We start from the raw sequence: 9,317 nt of genomic DNA, 5'->3' as shown, positions 1-9,317 counted from the left end.
CCAAAAAGTGGACAAGGAGTTAATTAAGCGGATAACAAGTGTGGGAATCCCCCATGAAATACTAGGTGACCAAGGTACAAACTTCATGTTGAATGTGTTGAGCGGGGTCTGTGAGCTCTTGAAAATTAGGCAAGTGCGCGCATCACTGTATCACCCCCAAACAGATGGCCTGGTAGAGAGGTTTAACCATACCCTGAAGGCAATGATCAAGACTTGCATCCAAGGATACATCAGAAAGTGGGAACTTAGCATCCCACCCCTAATGTTTGCTATCTGGGAGGTCCCCCAGGTGTCCTAAGGATGCTTGCCTTTTGAGTTAATGTATGACCAAAGACCCAGAGGCCTATTGGACTAGTTTGTAAGGGCTGGCAAGAGAATGAGCTGCCAGGTAGAAGGAGAATGCATCACGTAGCAGAACTGAGAGTGTTTGGAAAGGATGAGACAAATAGCCCAGGACAACTTGGAGAAAAGCCGGCCCTGACAAAAACAGTACTAGGACGGAGGGGCTAAAGACAGGGAGTTTCAAACAGGAGACTGGGTATTAGTCATGTTGAGAGATCAACTGAGTAAGATGATTGCCAGGTGGCAGGGACTGTCAAGGGTAGTCTGGAAACTAAATCCAAGACTACGAGATAGAGCAACCAGGACAGAGAAAGCATACTCAGGTATACCACGTGAATCTACTAAAGAAGTGGAAAAGCCTGGAAAGGGGGGTTCCTAGACCCACAAGAAATGGAACCCATGCTGACACCCAAAGGAGGGGACTCAAACTCCAGGAGAACAAAGGCAGAACCCAAAATTGGAGTTCAAATCCCCAAGGGTGGCCGGGACAAGATAAAGCAGTTTATCATGGACTTTAAAGATGTCTTTATGGAAGAACCGGGTACACCAAAGAGGTGCAACATTGAATACTCACTCCCCTGGTGAGTATAGTGAGAGAGCATTGGAGGTGATTACCCTAATTAATATATGAACTCTCATGAAAGGGGTTGGATTTAATGTTGGAGAGAGGTATTATCAAGGAACTGCAGTCTGTGGAGTAGCCCTCTGGTGGTGGTACCCAAACCAGATGGAAATATTAGGCTATATGTAGACTTCCAGAAAGTAAATGCGACTCCTCCTTCAATGCTTTCCCTGTGCCTAACATAAAGGAACTGCTAGAGAAAATCAGTCAGGCTCAGTATAGCTCCACCTTAGACTTAACAAAGGGGTACTGGCAAATACTCATGGCCAGGAAAGACAAAGTGAAGGTGGCTTTCGGTACTCCATGGGTCTGTATCAGTTTACACACTCACCATTCGGGCTGAATGGGGCAGCAGCCTCATTCCAATGTCTAATGGACCACTAGAGGTGCACAATTCCATCAGTCCTATATCGGATGTTATGGGACCAATGCCAATCCGAAATGGGACCGATGTAAAAAAAATTGACAGCATCGGCAATTAGCTTTTTTTAGCTGATGTGGCTGATAATGCAGCCAATAAATGCCCCATGCATGCACAGCTGCAGCACAGCATGCAGGTGACAAGGAACACAGCCCAGTAACGTGGACAGCAGCTGGATCCGGCTGGTAAGTCTGTTGTGAGGGAAGGGGTGTGGAGAGGGAAGGGGCATGGGGTGGGATGGGGACAGATCAAGGCCCCAGCAATGAGGGAGAGAGTGGGGCTGGGGCTGGGTTGGGGTAAAGGGCAGGCATTGCACAGCTGAGATGGAGCAGGGGATGGAGCCACGAGCAGCTCCCACTGATGCACACACCCCATGAGGGGCATGTGCCCCTGGATCTGCACATGGGGTGAGGGCAGGCTGCCACCATGGGCTGAAGATGAGGCTGCACTGGGCTCTTCCCAGCAGGGGCTGGGCTGGACTGGACTGTGCTCAGGGTGGCTGGCACACGTGCTGGGAGCAGGGACTATGTTGAATTGTGGGTGCCTGCAGCCTCCCCCCACTTAGTTCCCTCCCAGCAGCGCCACCATCCACCCCAAGCACAACCTGGCTCAACCCAGGCTGGTACAAGCCCAGAACCACCCTGGCCCTAGCCCCAGTTCCAGCCTGCAGCAGCAGCCTGCCCTTGCCCCACACACAGATCCAGGGGCACACGCCCCCCCATGCCCTCCCAGGGTTTGCACAGTGGCGGGAGCTGCCCCCCTGTGCCTACCAGATGAGCCACACACAGCTCCATCCCCCGCTCCACCCCAGGTGTGCAACACCTGCTACTGCCCCAGCCCCACTTCCTCCCTCACTGTGGGGGTCTCGAACTGCCCCCTCCACACCCCTTCCCCCACAACAGACTTACCAGCCAGAGGACACTCTCCACATTGCGTGGCTTCATATCTGCACTGAATCAGTATCGGCCGATATGGCTAATTAAAAAAACAGCCATTGGTATCGGCCCAAAAATTCTCTATTGGTGCACCCCTATGGACCACATATTGACCCTGTATCAAACATACGCTATAGCGTATGGAGACAATATAATTTATTCCAAATCTGGGAATAGCATGTGCAGCATTTAAAAAGTATATTAGGGAAATTAAGAAGCAATGGCCTGACAGCGAAACCCAGGAACCACACCCTAGGCCAAAGAGAAATGTAATACTTGGGGTTTCAATGTAAGCCGAGGGTGAATTCAGCCACTCACAGATAAAGTAGAGGCCATCCGGTCTTAGAGCTGCCCTAAAACTAAGGAACAACTGTATACTTTCCTTGGTTTAGTGAACTATTATAAAAGGTTTATTCCCTGGTTCTCAGAGCTGAACACCCCACTAACAGACTTGATCTAAGGCTCATGAACAGGCCTGGTACAATTCATAGATATTAGGAACTGGAAGGGGCCCCACAAAATCACTGGGTCCAGCCCCTACACTTGGCCAGGAAAGACTGCTGGGGTCAGATGACCCCAGCAAGATGTGCATCAGTAATTTTTTAAATATCTCCAGGGTAGGTGATTGTATCACCCCTGAGGGGGGAATCTGCTCCAGACCCTAGGCACTCAAATTGTAAAGAAGTTTCTCCTTTTGTCCAATCTGAAGCGATCTTCAAGCAGTGTCCATTGTTTGTGTCCATTGGTTGTTGTCTTCCCCTGGGGTGCATTGGTGAACAGATGCTCCCCCGGGCCCTGATGTATGCCCCTTACATACATACATATAGACTACCACCAAGTCCCCTCTAAGTCTTTTTTTCCCCAGCCTGAACAATCCCATGTCTTTCAGCTTCTTCTCAAATGACCTGCTCTCCAGACTTAATGTGTGTGGCCCTCCTTTGGAATCTCTTAAGCTTCTCCATATCCTTTTTAAAGTGTGGCTCCCAGAACTGGATGCAGTACTCCAGCTGCAGTCTCACTAATGCCAAGTTGAGCAGGAGAATGACATCCTTAGTCTTGCTTGAGAGGCATTGCTAGATGCATGCCAGTATTTTGTTCACTCTGCCAGCTGCGTCAAAATGATGGGGCCCACTGGCTCAGATAGTCTTCAAGGACCCCTGGCATGGCTCTAAGAGTACTCATGGTGCTGTGGCAAGGTGTCAGAGGATTGGAAAAGGACCAATGTAGTTCCCATTTTCAAAAAACGGAGAAAGGAGAACCCAGGAAACTATAGGTCAGTCAGTCTTACCTCGGTGCTGGGTAAGCTTTTTGAGAGAGTTATCCTGGCGCATGTCTGCAAGGGGCCAGCAAGGGAAATTATGCTTAGGGGCAACAAACACGGGTTCATCAGAGGCAGGTTCTGTCAGACCAACCTGGTGGCCTTCTATGACCAGGTCACAAAATCCTAAGATGCAGCTGCAGCAGTAGACGTAGTCTTTCTGGACTTTAGGAAGGCCTTTGACACTGTCTCTCACCCCATTCTCATTAAAAAACTACGGGACTGTGGCGTCGACGGCTACACAGTCAAATGGCTCGCTAGTTGGCTGGAGGGCCACACCCAGAGAATGGTGGTGGACGGGTCATTTTCGACCTGGAGAGATGCAGGCAGTGGGGTTCAGCAGGGCTCAGTCCTCGGGCCTGCACTGTTCAACATCTTCATCAGTGACTTGGATGGCAGTGTAAAAAGCACCCTATTCAAATTCACAGACGACACTAAGATGTAGGGAGAAGTGGGCAAACTAGAAGGGAGAAATAGGCTGCAATCAGACCTAGACAGCTTACAGGGGTGGGTGGATGAGAACATGATGGGTTTCAGCACTGACAAGTACAGGGTACTGCACCTGGGGAAGAAGAACCAGCAGCATACCTACAGGCTGAGGAACTCCCTTCTCATCAGTGCAGAGGCAGAAAAGGATCCTGGAGTCATTATTGATGCCAAAATGAACATGGGCTGACTGTGGGGAAGTGGTCAGGAAGGCCAACCGCACCTTGTCATGCATCCACAGATGCATCTCAAGCAGGTCCAAGGAGGTGATCCTCCCCCTCTATTCAACACTGGTCAGGCCGCAGTTGGAGTACTGTGTCCAGTTCTGGGCACCGCACTTCAGAAGGGATGGGGACAACATGGAAAGGGTCCAGAGGAGCGCCACTCGCATGATCAGGAGTTAGCAGGGCAGGCCCTACGAGGAGAGTTTAAGGGACCTGAACCTGTTCAGCCTCCACAAGAGAAGGCTGAGGGGGGATCTAGTGGCCTGTTACAAACTAGTCAGGGGGGATCAGCAGGCATTGGGGGAATCCCTGTTCCCCTGAGCACTACCAGGAGTGACAAGAAATAATGGTCACAAGCTGGCAGAGGGTAGATATAGGCTAGATATCAGGAGGCGCTACTTCACTGTCAGGGCGGCTAGGATCTGGAACCAACTTCCAAGCTAGGTGAACACGTCGCCAGGGTTGTTTGACCCCAGTACTCTTTCCTGCCATGGCAGGGAGTCGGACTTGATGATCTGCTCAGGTCCCTTCTGACCCTAGAAACTATGAAACTATGAAGATCAAGGAGGCCCTGTGTCAGGCCCTGGTGCTTTTCATGCCAGGTTTTAAATAGTCCTTTTGCTTGCAAACTGATGCCTCCACCATAGCTGTAGGGGATGTTCTGACACCACAAGCAAAAATAGAGGAATACCTGGTGGCTTCTGCTAGCTGGAAATTATCAGGGGCAGACATGTTGCTCAACAATACAGAGAGTGTCTAGCAATTAAATGGGAGATCAAGCTCTTCTGGTACTACCTACTTGGGAGGATTATTGTTTTAGTAACAGGTCACGCCCCTCTGAGGTGATTACAGCCCACAAAAAACAGAACACTCCAGATTGATGAGATGGGCCCTAGACTTGCAACCCTTTTCTTTTTCCATAGAACTTCAACCCAGAAAACTGAACACTGGTGCTGATTTCCTGTCATGAATATATGAGAAAAAGGAAAGGCCACAGAGAACCAGCAGTGGTAAGATGTCAGACACAACTGCTGAGCACGCTGTAAGAGGTGTTCCAGGCCTGGACAAGACCAGGCCTTCACAAGGGGAGGAGATTTATAACTGAGCACCCACTCCAGTGCCCGCTACTGGGACAAAATAGACACGCTACATGTAGTGGGTTAAGGAAAACTTGCTAGTGGCCAGGCCACTGAGGGATTACTTCAGCCGCAGGGCACACAGCTGTTCCCCACTGAGTCCCAACCCGGCCCCAGCAGAAGAACACATGTGGGGCAGAACAGAGTGGACTGGCTCCCAGGGATGGAGCCAGAAGTTAAAAGGGGCACAAGCCCCAGAGCTTGTGGCCCTAGGGAGGGGGTAACCAGAGCAGCAGGGTTCACATGGAGCTGCAGCATGGATCACAGAGCTACAGTCAGCCAGGGAACTGGAAGAAACCCCAAACAGTATAGGTACTGACCAATCAGGAAGCGGCACCAAAATCCTCTTTGGGATGAATAGTGGTGTAACCAGTGTGTAAGGAACTGACAGGAGGCCTTTTCGTGAGGGAAGAAGACAAGAAAAGCCAACTGCCAGGCAGAAGGGCTTGGGGTGTTGCACTACTTACTCTGAGGAAGCCCACAGAAGGATGGACCCAGAAAAGGGATTACTGTTAAGTCCATGAGGATTCCTGCTCAGAAGGGCGGACGGGTGCAGGAACTCTGAAGAGACAAGGCCCACCAATAGGACCGCCGACTGACAGCTGATAGCTTTGCTAGCAGCGCTAAACTATAAGAACAGCCTGAGCCAAGACAGAGGGATGGAGAAAGCAAGAGAGATCACCCAGAGAGACAAGCGTGCCCAGAACATCACAGGTGTGGTAAAGACAGAGTGTAGGGGATGTAGGAGCCCTGTGAAGATGCCCAGAATCACTGTACTAATTGTAATTAAGAAATACCACCTCCCCACCTCTGTTTTCTGTCTTTGTATATATCTTTTTAATCAAGACATGGCAAGAAAGTAGAGAAGGACAACAAGACAAGAAGCCAGATAGCAATGGCACCAGCAGGGATACCAGCACGGCTTTTACAACCACCATTGCTTGTCCTCTTTCCCCCTGCTGAATTCAGAGATAGGGAGGAGGAATGGAAGAGACATTTCAATAGCTGGGCTCTAGAGCTGTGTGAAAAAAGATGCTCTGGCCATAGCCCAAACCAACCACCTGGTGAGCTCAGAGAGATCCCAGCCCACGTGAAGTTTCTGGCAGCAGCCAGTTATCTCTGAGTTTATAGCCCATGCATGACACAGGCAAAGGGGTGTGTAACTGCACTGCTGCAACCCACTGGACCCACCCCTGCACTCAACCATTGGAGCCTGTAGCAGGACACCAGGGTGCCTGCTACTAGATAATGGTGTGTAGCAGGGCACTAGGTTGCCTGCTACTGAATAGCAGTAAATGGGTTTAGCTGCCATTCATTAGGGCAAGTGCCAGTTGCTATGGCTACTAATTGGGTCAGCTGACCACCAGGGGGCAGGGCCTGGCCTTTATAAATAGAGAAGGCTAAGGCCAGAGCCAGTTCCCCTCTGGCAGCTGGAGGAGCAGCAACTCTCCTGCGGTGCAGAACATAGCACAGCCGTCTGACTGACTGAGAGTCTACATGATGGGGGGGGGGGGAAGAACCCTGACAGGAGCGTACGTTCTAGCCGGTAGGCTTATTGTTATGTTACAGCCGTGTGGCTTGTGGTTCTGTTTAGTTATTATTACACCGGAGGACCGGGCGAGGCTGTAGGGGTGGAGGAGGCCTCATCAGGAGCTCCCCAGTAAAGTGGGGGTGTTCCTGGCACCACTGAGGGTGCCGTGTTGTGGGGGTGTCCCGACCCCAGCCCAGTGTGGGCAGCTTCAGGAAGAGTTCAGTAGAGGCAGAAGCCCAGTGGGGCGCAGGCCCGAACAGGCGGGTCTGGGGGCCAGGCGAGGCTGAGGCCGCCTGAGCCCCAATCCTGAGAAGCCCGAGTCGGGCGCAGGATCCGAAGAGGGATCCGGGGGCCAGGTAAGGCTAAGGCCGCCTGAGCCCCAACCTTGGGAAGCCCGAGTCGGGCATAGGAGGCCCCAGAGCGGGCAGAGGCGCGGGAGGCACGAACAAGGCCTTAGTGTGGGCGGAGAGCGCGACGAGCGCAAGCACAGGCCTGAGAGTGGGTGAGGAGTGTGAGCAGCGCGAGCAAGGGGCCCTGGTGGAGATGGAGAGCGCGAGAAGCACGAACAAGGGCCCAGTGTGGGCAGGGGAGCGCGTGAGGCACGAGTACATTGGGCAGGCCCCGGGAGAGGGCGCGTATATTGGACATTGGGCAGGCTCAGTGGGGCACTGCCTGTGAAGGGGAAGCCCCGGAAGGGGGCAAGCCCAGGGCTAGGCCCTGGAGAGAAGGGCGAGTCTACTAGGAAGCCCGAAGAGAGAGCGGGCTACTTTGAACAATCGCAGAGACAGGCCGGCGAGGAATGGCACAGGGAGTAGCCCCAAAATCGTGGTATAGCAAGACCGGCCCCATGCCAAAGGGGCAAGAAGGCAGCCTCCCATTGATAATAATAAGATCAAAGACGTGGCGGGCGAGATAGAGGGTGCGTTCAGGACCCAGACTTGGCACGGTGGGCAAGGGCGCTAGGGAAGGTCACAGCACCCCTAGGGACTGTCCTGCCACAGAGCCAAAACACAGGAGCAACTTCCTTCTCCTACCTTACACCAGTGCAGCTATGCAGCTAGGCCAGAGACAGAAGTTGCCCATAAAACGATATAAGTGATCGGCAGGAATCCTGGTTTTCTCTGTTTAAAAACCACAAATTCCCTGATATCACAGAACGTGAGTTTTTAAAAGCCCCCAAATCTGCTTTTTTTTTTTTTTTTACAATTAAAATTAAATGCCACTATATAAATAGGTATCAATTGATCACAATGTTTTATTGACATATTTATAATTTTACAGCAATTTGAAGTCTAATAGTGCCTTAGAATTTATTTATCATAATGACTAAATACATAGGTATATGTATAGATATTTTGCCATTTTTTATCAAAGCCTCCCCTGCCCCTTACACTCACTAGGACATGGGTCCAGCTGCAGCTGTCCCCCCTGCTGCTTTGTGGCTCTGAGCAGCCCTGATATGCCAGTATCCTGCCTCTGCCCATGCACTTGTGCCTCACTCACAAGCCACAACCCTCCCCCAGCCCTTCAGGTGCCCCTCACTCCCAACCTACAGCCCCCCAGCTCTGCCAGTGTCCCTTACTCCCAACCCATAGTCCCCTGGTCCTGCCAGTGCCCCTCATTACCAACCCACAACAGCCATAGCCATGCGAGTGACCCTCACTCCCAACCCACAGCCCCTCTATCCCCAGTGTGTGAGAGAGTGTGGGTGCATGAGGAAGGAGTATGGGCACAGGAGTATGTGGCAGTCCAGCAAGAAAAATAATGCTGAAGGACAACCAGCATGGCTTCATAGCAGGTAGATCCTGCCTGACTAACCTTGTTTCCTTTTATGACCAGGTCACAAAATGCTTAGATGCAGGAGTTGAGGTAGATGTCATCTACTTGGATTGTAAAAAGGCCTTTGATACAGTGTCACATCCCATTCTTATAAATTAAGTGGTCGCAACATACATTACTACATGGTCAGGTGGGTGGAGAATTGGCTTATGGGGCACACAGAGAGTGATGGTGGATGGGTCATTTTCGACCTGGAAAAATATGGGCAGTAGAGTTCCCCAGGGTTTGGTCCTTGGACCAGTGCTGTTCAATATCTTCATCAGTGGCTTGAATAAGGGTGTGGAAAGCATCCTCTCCAAATTTGCAGACAACACCAAATTACTAACACGCTGGAGGGCAGGGAGTGGTTTCAGGCAGATTTAGAACAGGTTAGGAATGTTGACAGAAAGAACAGGATGCACTTTGCAAGGATAAGTGCAAAGTGCTGCATCTATGGAGAAAGAAACACCAACACACCTACAGG

At 51.2% G+C, this 9,317-nt stretch overlaps 1 long non-coding RNA gene across 2 annotated transcripts in view; it reads right to left on the bottom strand.

Moving 5' to 3' along the window:
• The window catches only part of LOC149855759 (uncharacterized), a 183,292-nt gene that overhangs the window by 100,192 nt on the left and 73,783 nt on the right, over positions 1 to 9,317 (bottom strand). The window lies entirely within an intron of this gene.

The sequence above is a fragment of the Crocodylus siamensis genome, chromosome 11 (assembly GCF_052110815.1).
Source record: "Crocodylus siamensis isolate JL-2025a chromosome 11, ASM5211081v1, whole genome shotgun sequence".
NCBI lineage: Eukaryota > Metazoa > Chordata > Crocodylia > Crocodylidae > Crocodylus > Crocodylus siamensis.
Note: the sequence above shows the minus strand (reverse complement) of the source record. Positions and strands in the feature narration are given on the sequence as shown.